Source organism: Nicotiana attenuata, chromosome 3, assembly GCF_001879085.1.
Source record: "Nicotiana attenuata strain UT chromosome 3, NIATTr2, whole genome shotgun sequence".
NCBI lineage: Eukaryota > Viridiplantae > Streptophyta > Magnoliopsida > Solanales > Solanaceae > Nicotiana > Nicotiana attenuata.
Window position 1 is genome coordinate 29,284,611 of NC_031991.1, and position 12,171 is coordinate 29,296,781.

A 12,171-nucleotide genomic window follows, 5' to 3' on the forward strand; every position below is an offset into this window, starting at 1 on the left:
AATTACTAATATTTTATCATAGGTAAAATAAAACTTTTCTGGATTCAGCGTTCTGGTGTCTTTATTGTCCATTAGAACTTTTCAATGTTAGTGATATACTTAAAAGAGCACTTGGTGCCAACAGCTTGCTCAAACACAACTTCCAATTTCAAGAGTCTTAAGGACATACTTGAAACTGACGGAGAAGGATTATCATCAACCTAGAGAGAATTTGATTATCGTGTTAGCTTTAAATTATATTTATATATATATATATATATATATATATATATATATATATATATATATAGAGAGAGAGAGAGAGAGAAATAAAAGGATGATTCACGAAGGAGATGTTGAATTACATCTAGTGTTGAAAACCTTTGATAGAAAGAGTTGAACATTTACTCCTGTGATGGAGTAATTGCAAATATTTATTATTGTAACAATTCGGCCTGCTGTTTTGAGTATTATAGCCTTGTTGTCCTATTTATTGCTTATTCTATGCCCACTTGTTGTTATGTGACTTGTCGGGGTGGTTGGTTTAGTTCCGGGTGTGTTTCGGAATGAGTTGGGACACTAGGCCCAAGGTTGGAAGCCTAAGTTGAAAGAGTTGATCGGATAATGACTTATGTGTACGTGACTCTGGAATCGAGTTTTGATAGTTTCGATAACTCCGTATGGTGATTTTGGACGTAGGAGTGTTCCAAGATGTTTATTTGGAGGTCCGTGGATGATTTCGGCTTGAATTGGCGAAAGATGAAAAAGTTAAAGTTCTAAGAGTTGAGAGGTTTGACCGAGAGTTGACTTGGTGGTTATTGGGATCAGATTTTGGTTATGGAAGTTGGAATAGGTCTGTTGTGACATTTATGACTTGTGTGCAAAATTTCAGGTCAATCGTAGTTAGTTTGGTAGGTTTCGGCAACAAGTGTAAAAGTTGGAAATTCATTAGTTTCATTGGGCTTCAATTGGGGTGTGATTCGTTTTTTGATGTTGTTTGAAGTGATTTGAGGCCTCGACTAAGTTTGTATCATATTTTAGGACTTGTTGGTATGTTTGGTTGGGGTCCCGGGGGCCTCGGGTTAATTTCGGACGGATAACAAATTGAAATTTGACTTAGGAGATTGGCTGAAGCTACTGATGTCTGGTTCCATCACAACTGCGGAAGGAGTGGCCGCAAGTGCGAAGGTGAGCTGGGGGTTGCTGAGTCGCAGGTGCAAGAAGTGGTCCGTAGAAGCGGAGTCGCTCCTGCAGAAGTGAGGTTGCAGAAGTGGAAAGTGGTGAGGCTGAGGTGGTCGATTGCTTCCGTAGAAGCAGACGTTTGGGCGTAGAAGCGCTTCTGCAGATGCGGACTTGGGGGCACAAGTTCGGAGTGTAGGGGCTTAAGTGAGCTCCATAGGTGCAGAGATTTCACCGCAAATGAGGTCCCGTGGAAGCAGATTTTTGGCTCGCAGGTATGAGATGCCTGGTTGTGTAGTAATTCGAAGGGTTTTGAAGCGTTTCTCATTTTTGGACTTTTCAAGCTCGGTTGGAGGCAATTTTTGAGAGGGTTTCCACTAGATTTCAAGAGTTAAGCAATTTTTGGTCGTTATCTATTTTTATTGAATACCATCGAATTTTTCATCTATATTATGTATTTTTAAGGTGGAATTTGGAAAATTTTTGGACTAGGGATTGGAGAGTAAAATTTGGGGATTTGGGTGTCGATTTGTGGTCGGAATTGGGTGATTTTAGTATGGTTGGACTCGTTATTAAATGGTATTCGAATTTTGTCAATTTTGGTCGGATTTCGAGACGTGGGCCCGGGCTTGACTTTTTGACTTTTGTTAAGAACATAGCTTTATCATATGGAATTGATTCCTATAGCATGTGTTGATTGTATTAAGTTGTTTGTGGCTAGATTAGAGTCGTTCTGAAGCCGATTCTTAAGGCAAGGGCTTGTTGGAGTAGAGATCTACGCGGGTTGAGGTAAGTAACTGTTACATCTCTCATTTTCATACGTTAAAGTTTTGTCTTTGGTTAATCGACGTAGACTCGGGGATGAGATTATCTTGAGCTTAACGTATTCATGCCATTTATAACAAGAAATAAGTAAGTGTCACGAAGCATAAAGGGTACCCGAATCAAAGAAAACGAGCTTCGTTGAAGGTGGCCAATTTGGGATAAAATACGAGTCGAATGATAATACCCGATAATTATGGACTAGTACCATGCAAGGTACCATATGACCATGGTATATGATATATAAAGTATATTAAAAATAAGTAGAATTTTAAATAATTTGAGATAATTTTTAAATTATGCTGGTAATTGGTTAATTACCGGGTAATGGGACAGTACCCAATTAACTAATAAGTGGATAAAATTAATAAATTCCACCCTCCAAAAATGTGGCAAATAGCCACAATGACTCCTTAGTCCGTTAATAGGTGGCAACCAAGTAGCAAAGAAAAGGACACTTCATTCTTACGGTATATCATCAGAATAGTAGTCATTTTACTACAATGAGAACATTAGGAAATGATTCTCAAACAAAGTCCATGAAGAGAACAACGCTGCCATTCTCAATTCCTACCATTAGAACATTAGGAACCTTTACAATCTAAAGATATTTAGCATTCTGCAAATCCAAAAACGTAGCCATTTCAAAGCTTTAACAAAGCTTCCTTTCTTATCTTGAAAACAAAGTCAATCAGAACGTTAGAAACATTGACAGTTCAAACAACGAGATTTCTTGCATCCAAGTTCTCCTACAAAGAATATTATACGGATTTTCCCCTACTCCAGGCATGTTAAGGCTATCCCTTCTTTCTTTTGGCATAATCCCTACGATACAAATGAAACGAGCAAAATACGCAACTTTCATAAATGACTCTATTCATAGAAATACTAGGGGTGTCTATATTCTTGATTCCCCATGTGAATTATTATCTTCTGTTCATGGGTCCCAGAAAAATACGTATTTTATAAAGTTTATCCGAAATGTATATTGATTTTTATGAATTTCCGAGAAAACCTTATTAATGTATTTCTTATACATTTCATGCATTTATACATACACATTGACCCATGACCAGATGGCGTTATATACGTGTATATATGTATATTATATTTATATGGGATATGGGAAAAGGTTACGTTGTTATATACGCACCACCACCTGAACAGTTGGTATATATTGATGATGTTGCCCACAGTGGCCGAGACGACATGATGGGATGCCCTCAGAGGCTTAATGATGTTATGTACACCTATACCTATGCATGACACGACATTTATATGCACGTGCATGGCATTATATATGTTTCAGAATTTACAAAGTTGTTCGGATTTACAGATGGATTTCTTTATTCCATGTTTCATTTATGTATTTTACGTACTGATTTTCATGGCTTACATACTCAGTAAATTATTTGTACTAACGCCCTATTTCCTGGGGCCTGCGTTTCATGCTCGCAGGTGAAGGTAGGCAAGTCGACGGTCGCCCTTCTTAGGATCCTTGATCAGCGAGAGTTGGCGTGCTCCACTTGATTCGGAGATGCTTTTAATTTTGGTACGATATGCTTGTATATATATATATGGGTACGACGTGGCTCAGTCTCGTCTTGTACAGTTGTATTTCTATTAGAGGTCTGTAGAGAGTTATGTATAGTTGGATGGTATGTGGTCTTGTCGGCTTTCGGGTTTGGGTATATAGTTATCTATAGCGGCCTTGCCGGCTCGCCCACTGTAATCCGCACGTATATGTATATATGTCTTTTTGACAGGTTTTCCCTCATGCATGTTATTCTCGTAATTCGGCAGATATTATTCATGTTTATATCTTAGTCGCCTGCCTAAGGGTGTTCGACAGGTAGGACTCGGGCATCCGTCGCGGCCCATTGGTTTGGGTCGTGACAGTAACACTTTTAAGCTTGGTTCTGAGGGTATGACTCCCTGAAATACGTGTTATGTGGTTGGTGTTGAGGTGACACACATGCTAGGTGACGGGCGTGTGGGCGTGCACCGTGGTAATTGTGACCGGTCGATTCCGTGGTACTGTGTAGTTATCAAACCTTGTTGCTATTGATGTGATCACTATGTGTTAGAGTAATTGAGTTGTAATCCCTTATAGAAATCATGTTTAGTCTATATGCTTCTTCTATTGGGACCCTCTGGGTCGTTCCTGCGGTTGAATTATTTACATAATATGCAGTTATGTACCCAGTCACATCCATCATTTGTATATCATATCTCAGTCTCAGTTGATATTTATCGTTGCATCATGTATCATTATTTGGGCTGTTTGGATGAAAATGGTGAGTTCTAGAGACTGGAGAGATTGATGACTGAGTTGGGGCCTGAGAGTCATGTTGTGAGTGAGGCTTTGGATCGGGCTGCACGCCGCAGCAGGCCTTATAGTCTTTATATATTATTATTATGGGATCGAGTTGTACGCCGCAGCAGGCCAGATTGTGTTTATATTAGCATTTGGGCAGGATCCTACAGTGCTGAGTGATTGAGTGTGATGTGTGAGAGTTGAGATAGTCATATTGAGTACTCTGAGAGTGTGAGTATGTAAAGTTATTATTGCGATGCATTACACGTGACATGCACATTTGATATGTAGATATAGAGATGTAATATTCCTCATATTAGTCATACATGGAATATTCTATCCATGTGAGATTAATATGTTAAATTTAAAAGCATGTCTATATTTTTGTAGTATGTATAAACTGATTACGAGTTTTTCTCTGAGATATTACTGTCATTTTTCCTGTCATATATGTACTATTAAAAATCTGAATTTGGACTATACCTATCAAACATCGGGGGCACTACCAGCTGATCTCGTCCAAGTCACACCTCAGTTTGAGGTTATGAAATGGTCGATGCAATAGTAATACCCAACCGAGTCGGGGTCGAATTAGACAGGGAGCTATATGAATGAGATTTAGGAGTATATATTGTGGTGAATGTGTTTGAACTATCATAGATTGTACTTCCACAATTATGGTTGTTTCTATGTCTAATTTAAACTAATATTGCAATATAGTTAATTGAAACTAAGAAATTGTGTTTTTGTTGTAGTTTTAAAATAATATAAAAGGCCTAGGGCTATGACCTTTACCTAGATGTTAGCTTAACGGGTTGTAAACTTTAAAGCTTGTTTTGTTGTTCGGGGTGTATTATATCTATCAACACTCAAGTACCCACTCAATACCTCTCGGTAAGAGAGTGATTTTTCCCAATTTGGCTTTCTTAAGTCCAAATGGGTAATGAACCAAACGGTTGATAAAATGCTCAAGTCGGGTTTTACTATCTCCAGGTTCAACAATTTAATTGGGACTATCAATCTCTTGATTTCATCCCAAATTCTTGCTATCCAAGTTTTCCTAGACTAAGTCTCTCTTTCTCAAGTAGAGACCAAGTCAAATAGGCATGAACTAATGTTTGCAACCATTAATTCTACAATAAAAAGCAAGATGACAAAACTCATATTGGGTAACAACCCTAGTTAAACATCTAGCTACTCATAATGGGTATAGATGAAAATAGGATAGAAAAGATGATAAAACTTATATTGAAAGATTAAAAGATAAAAATCCAATGTTAAATCACCAAGAAGAAAAACAGCTATAGGAGTTCCAATATTCAAAACTTGACTTAATTTCGTGAAACTAGTATATTTATATAAAGCTGGAAATTTCGGAAAAAATTTCCACTCACAATTCTGAAATGCGGCCGTATCTCTTAAGTTTTGCGGTCCGCACAAATCCTGGTAAGGCCGCACAGAGCCCTTCTGCGCATAATTCTGAGTGCGGCCGCATGGTTGACTTCTGCGGTCGCACAATAGTTGTGCGGTCTGCACTTCTTTTGATCTTCATATGCACACTCTCTGAACTTCTTCTCTTGGGTAGCTTCTGCGGCCGCACATTAATTGTGCGGTCCGTACTTTGCACTAGCACTCTGATAAATTTCCTTCACAATCTGCGGCCGCATATGGAATTCTGCGCTCCGCACTTGAGCTCTTATGTCTGATTTTTGTCCTTGAGTTCAGATCACTCCTTCTTGAGTTGAATTTCATCTTTGTGGCTCATATAAATACTCCTGCAATGAAGCATATTTCATCAGTTTTCGAGAAAATAATTAAATAATTTTGGACTGAAATGAAAGTTAAAAGGCGCTAACAAGTAGCCAAAATCCGCACTTATCAACTCCAATAAACTTAAGCTTTTGCCTGTCCTCAAGTAATTAATGTAATTCCAACCTCTACAAGTTAAGAGATATTCCAGCTAATCTAAGGTGCATCAATCACACATCAATTGGGACCAACAATTACCCTCAACTCTTATGAATTATCAACAAGACAATGATTTGAAGTTTTAAGCAAAAATAGTTCTAATGTGACACTTGAACATCAAGAGTTGACTTTATTCATGAAGGAAGCTCGCTCTTTCATGTAGGTCATTGTGGATCCCAAACTCCTCCTCCGCTACTCTCCGTTAGCGTATCTCACTTAAGAAAGTAGCACTTAATTCAAGGATTGCGCAAGTTCATTCATCTCTCTCAAAAGAATGTCACAAGTACGACTCTAAATACCATGTGCTTGCCCCTTGTGTAAATTGCCACTAATGCAAGTTCACTCGACTTGAAATCACGTAGGGCTTTTTTATAATGTAATGAAAGCTTTTGGACTAGGATAGGAAATGTTGGAATAGAACGGGTTCATCTTTCCTTAAGCACTTCATTTTCTCTTTTTGGGTCATGTTTTCCCGACTCTTTGAGGCATTTTCTTTTTCCTTAAGGGAACTAGAGAGACTTAATACCACTCTATCTTGGTCATGACGTTCATTTTCTCCTTCTTTGTTTTCTCCATTCTTTTCATCATTGCTTTTCTTTGAATCTCGTCAACTCTTCAACTTATTCAATTTATCTTTGCAATTTTTTTGTTTTATCCAATTGTTTCTCTAGAGTGTTAAGGAAAGTTCGGGTGCCAAGAGAAGGTCACTACAAAACGGGTAAACGATTGTAACGTGGTTATCAAATGAGAAAGGTCTTAGGCTCAAATGGGTTGACTAGGGATAGCACATTGGTGGGACATGGGAAATTTCAAACGGGTAAAGGAGAGCCTAAAATCACTTTTCAAGCCAAGCAAAACTTAGAATTTCGGCTAGAAACGCATTCGGGGCAAGTTCTAGACCATTCGCACGGGTACTTGGACTTGCAACAAAACATTTCACCTCTCACACATCTGTATTGTTAAAGAGGATAAAGTCGAGGGCCCACAACAACCGTATTCAAGATTGAAAATCACTAATGGTTCAACTAAACCACTCACTGATTGCTTAAGTCAACACAAGAGTCAGAAGATCACTAACTAGAGCTATTTCTTTCGAAGAACTTATTTTTAATCATAAGTCCGTAGTTAAGTGTGTTGGTACCAAGTGAAGCATGCTTGACTCTTCTACTTTTACTCAATTAGGCCCTCTTATTCATTATTACTACTATTCTTACCTAAACATCAAAAACGGACTCAATTCCTTAAGAAGGTTGTCATGCTATCTATCATTGGGAAGAGACACCCGGTTGACACAAAAACCACCTTTGGAAAGAACCGTGGAATTAAAAAAACCAAAGGCTTATTGCTCACTTAAACATGAAAAGAAGCTATTAGACTAAACATTGACTACTAAAATAACAAAGTAAAGAAGCTATAAAGTTAACTACAGAAAGCATAAATGAATACACCAAAAAAGAGAGGAAGAAAGAAAATTTATACATCAATACACAGAGAGAGAAGAATATGTACATAAATAAAAAGGAAGAGAAAATGTCATCAGTTATTACAAGCCAATGTCAAATGTCATCAAATCAAATAAACTCCACCCTCCCAATTAAGAATAGTCATTGTCCCCAATGCTCAACAAAATAAAAACAAGGAAGGGAAAGAGTAGAGAGGACTCCCTATGTGGTCCCCGTGTCCGTAGCAGCATCACATCCCTCAGGATCCACCAACTGGATCTCATCATCCTTTGCTCGGGGAGTAGCTCGGTTGGTGAACATCTGTAACACCGCCTCAGCAGTGTGGGCAGTGAGGTCTGACTCCTCACACTGGCCACCTGTTGCCACTGATGTTGATGGTGCTGTTGGGTCTGTAGGTGCTGCTGGAGCTGTCTCCATCAGTAAGTCAAATGGGCGATCCCCAGCTACTGCTATCTTGGTCAGCTCTCGTCTCAACCTCTCAACTGACTTCTTTGATGGCCGGGATTCCCTCATCTTCTTAACCTGCTTCCCAAGCTCCTCAATAGCTGCTCCATGTGCCACCAAGGTATCTATGATGGTCTTCTGGTTCTCCAGAATCTTCTTCAAAGTCTCCTCCACTGTCGGAGGAATCTGGAGAGCTTGGGTAGATGTTTGGGCTGCAACAACACTGGATATGTCAGACATTTTTTCAGTTGTTGAGACTTGCTAGTGTCTGGGAGACTCGCAACGCCAAAAGTGGATAGGTAGAAGATGAAGGAACTGATGCTGATGACCCTGAAGATGGAGGTGGAGGCATGGCAGTTGTACTGCTAGAAGGCGCGACTATAGTGGTAGGCATGTTAGCTGAAGCTGTAACTACTACCGACGGCTCATCAGACTAGCCCACGGTAGTAGTTGGTTGGCCCTTGTTCTTCGGGTTCCTCAGGTCCTTTAAAGAGTACCATGTGAAGGGCTGCTTCGCCCAAACCTTTCTATCAAAACCATTTGACTCCACTCCTGCATCCGTAAGATACTCCATGATAGTGTTTGGATACAGGTAGGAGCTCTCACCCTGCCTACCGACTAGAGACATATTGGTCGACATGATGGCACCCACATTGATTGGGTACCCGGCCATGATAGAGGAAACTAGGACTGGCCGTGGACTGGGAGATTATTTTCATTCTGGATTGGATCTATTCGGCTGCACACAAATGTTTGCCAATCCTTAGCTTCAAGGTTGAGGGTGTTCCGCGGAATGGGAACCCTTGTTGTGATCCATGGTGGTGGTCATCCTGGAGCTGCCAATATCTCCGCTAGCTGTGGGCGAGCTGCATCACCCAATGCAAACTTCTCCAAATATTGTACCGACTCCACATCCTCGAGCCCCAAATATGTGTTCAGTGAGGTCTGATCAAATCCGACTTTTAGGTTCCTCACTTTAGTCACCTTAGTCCCCTTCTTGATATGCGCCACATTGGCGTAGAATTTCCGGACTAAGTGCTCTTTGGCATCTACCACGCTTTGAGTGAACCATGTCCACCATTTCTCTCCCGAAATTGCCTTGCCATATTCAGTTTGAACCTATCCAAGTCCTTCAAAACAAATTGACGCTCAAGTATGAGCGATACCTGAGGCTACCACTCTCAGAACCTGTTGAATGCAGTGAGGCTCTCAAATCTATCATTCCTGACTTCTTTGTTCTTCGACCTCTCAAGGCCGGCAACTTAGGTATCTCCTCCTCGACCGTCATCTGAAATATCATCATCATCAACAACTGTAACTGGTGTGGTGGGGGCATGTGAGGAAGAGGGCTCTGAACCCTAATTGTCATCATCATCATCATCAACTGGAACCCCCCTAAAGCTGCCTTGGCTGCAACTGTGCATCGAGCTGCTCTTGCACTGGATTTCCCTCTAATGCTTCCCTAGAGGGAACATAGGAACTGGACTAAGCGGGCTCTGGGGCTCTCCCTGCTGTTGTCTTCTTTGTTATTACCCTTTGCACGGAGAGTGGTATGGTACCCCTGCCTTGGCCTCGGGAGGGTTCTCCCCTCCCCTTGGATGTATCACCTCATCCCCATATCTAAACATTGTTTGCAATACATAGCAATAGGAATCAGTTAGAGTTCAAGTTCACAGTATCAGATAGTTGCAGACAAAACAGCATGCAGGATGAGGGAAGTGCGGTCCACACGTTTTTTAGTGCGGCCGCAGATAGGTTTGTGCGGACCGCACAATTTTGAAGAGTGGCCGCAGTGGTGATTATGCGGTCTGCATAATTTCAAGTGCGACTGCACAATTGAAGTGCGACCGCACAATTGAAGTGCAGACCGCACAATTTTAGCTTAAAAAATGCAACTCTCTGATAATAGAGAATTGGTCGATATGCGGCCGCACACACTTTTATGTGGCCGCGGTTCAATTTCTGCGGACCACACAATTTTGAGTGTGGTCCGCACAATCAACTCACACCAACTTCCCGAAACAATCAATCTGCGGACCGCACAATTTCTTGTGCGGCCGCACAATTCAAAAACAAATCGGGCAGAACTTAGGGTTTCTAACTTGAAGCACAAATTGGATATGGTAATACCAATCAAACATGATAAACAGTTTACCCATCCCCTAAATAGCAAATAGGAAATTACCCACACAATTTTAATCTCACAAGATGATGAATTTTGACATTAGGTCTAAAAAGAACTAAACTAATTACGAACAAAATTAAGAAAATTGAAAAATGTTAAAGATGAATTGAACATACCGGTAATGAAGTGATGCTAAGAAAGAATCAAGATGATGAATTGAGTGACAGGTGCGTGAAACAGATGAGTGCAGTATTTTGCCTTTGCTCTAAATTTTGGAAAATGTAAAGTTTTCACTATAGAAGTAAGAGCTCTATTTAAATATATCGAGATGGCCTAAGGTTCAAGAGTCGGGTGCGGCTACACTATTTTATGTGTGGTCTGCACATTTTTTAGTGCGGCTACAGATTTTGGTGCGGACCGCACATTTCCTTATGCGACCACTTTGGCCATTTCTCTGATAGGCAAACTTCAGAGAGTGTGCACTTTTTGACATCCAGTTGTGCGGTCCGCACAAGAATTGTGCGGCCGTAGATCTCTTTTTGCTGTGGCAATCAAATTTGTGCGGTCCACACTATTTGCATACTTGGCTAATTTTTCTTAACACAATCCCTACAAAGCACACTCATTCCTGCAACACAATTCAAAACCAGTTAACACAAAACAAGACCTATAAAATAAAGAAAAAAGAAAAGAAAAAGACACATGGGTTTCCTCCCAAGAAGAGCCTGATTTAACGTCACGGCACGACGCAGATTACCATTATCACTTGAAATGAAGAACCACCAGGACGTGGCCATCATCAGTTTTTCCCAGATAATGCTTCACCCAGTGACCATTGACTCTAAACACCTCATCATTTTTATTATTCAAGTCCAATGACCCAAAGGGTGTCACACTCACAACCTCAAACGGGCCACTCCATTTAGACTTCAACTTTCCCGGAAACATCTGTAACCGAGAATTCAACAACAACACAAGATCACTTTCTTTAAACTCCTTGTTCGAATGTAATTGTCATGGAGTTACTTCATCTTCTCCTTGTATAAGGACGAACTTGTATATGCATGGTACCAGAACTCATCTAGCTCATTCAGTTTTGCCACCCTTAAGTTGGCGGCGACATCCCACTCAAGGTTCAATTTCTTCAACGCCCACATGGTCTTGTGCTCAAGTTCCACCGAAAGATGACAAGCTTTCCCAAACACCAACCAGTATGGAGACATTCCAATAGGTGTTTTAAAAGCTGTCCTATAAGCCCATAAAGCATCCTCGAGTTTCTTTGACCGATCCGTTCGGTTGGCATTCACTGTTTTGGACAAAATACTCTTTGTCTCTCGGTTGGAGACTTCCACTTGACCACTTGGTTGAGGATGATAGGGAGTCGTGACTTTATGAGTGACACCATACTTGGAGAGAAAGGTATCGAAGGCTTTGTTGCAAAAATGCGATCCCAAATCACTTATGATAGCCCTTGGAGCACCAAATCTTGTAAAGATGCTCTTCTTCAAAATCCCCACCACACTTCTCGCTTCATTGTTGGGAAAAGCAACGGCCTCAACCCATTTAAGCACATAATCAATCGCGACCAAGATGTAGGCATTTCCACAAGAACTCACAAACGGTCGCATGAAGTCAATACCCCACACATCGAAAATGTCAATCTCAAAGATGGTGGTGAGGGGCATTTCATTTTTCTTTGAGATTCTACCGGCCTTTTGGCATTCATCACAACGCTTGACAAGCTCACTTGCATCATTGTAGTGAGTGGGCCAATAGAAACAACAACTTAACACTTTGGCCGTCGTTCATTCTCCACCATGGTGACCACCATACGGCGAAAAGTGACAATCCCCAAGAATTTCACTTTGTTCCTC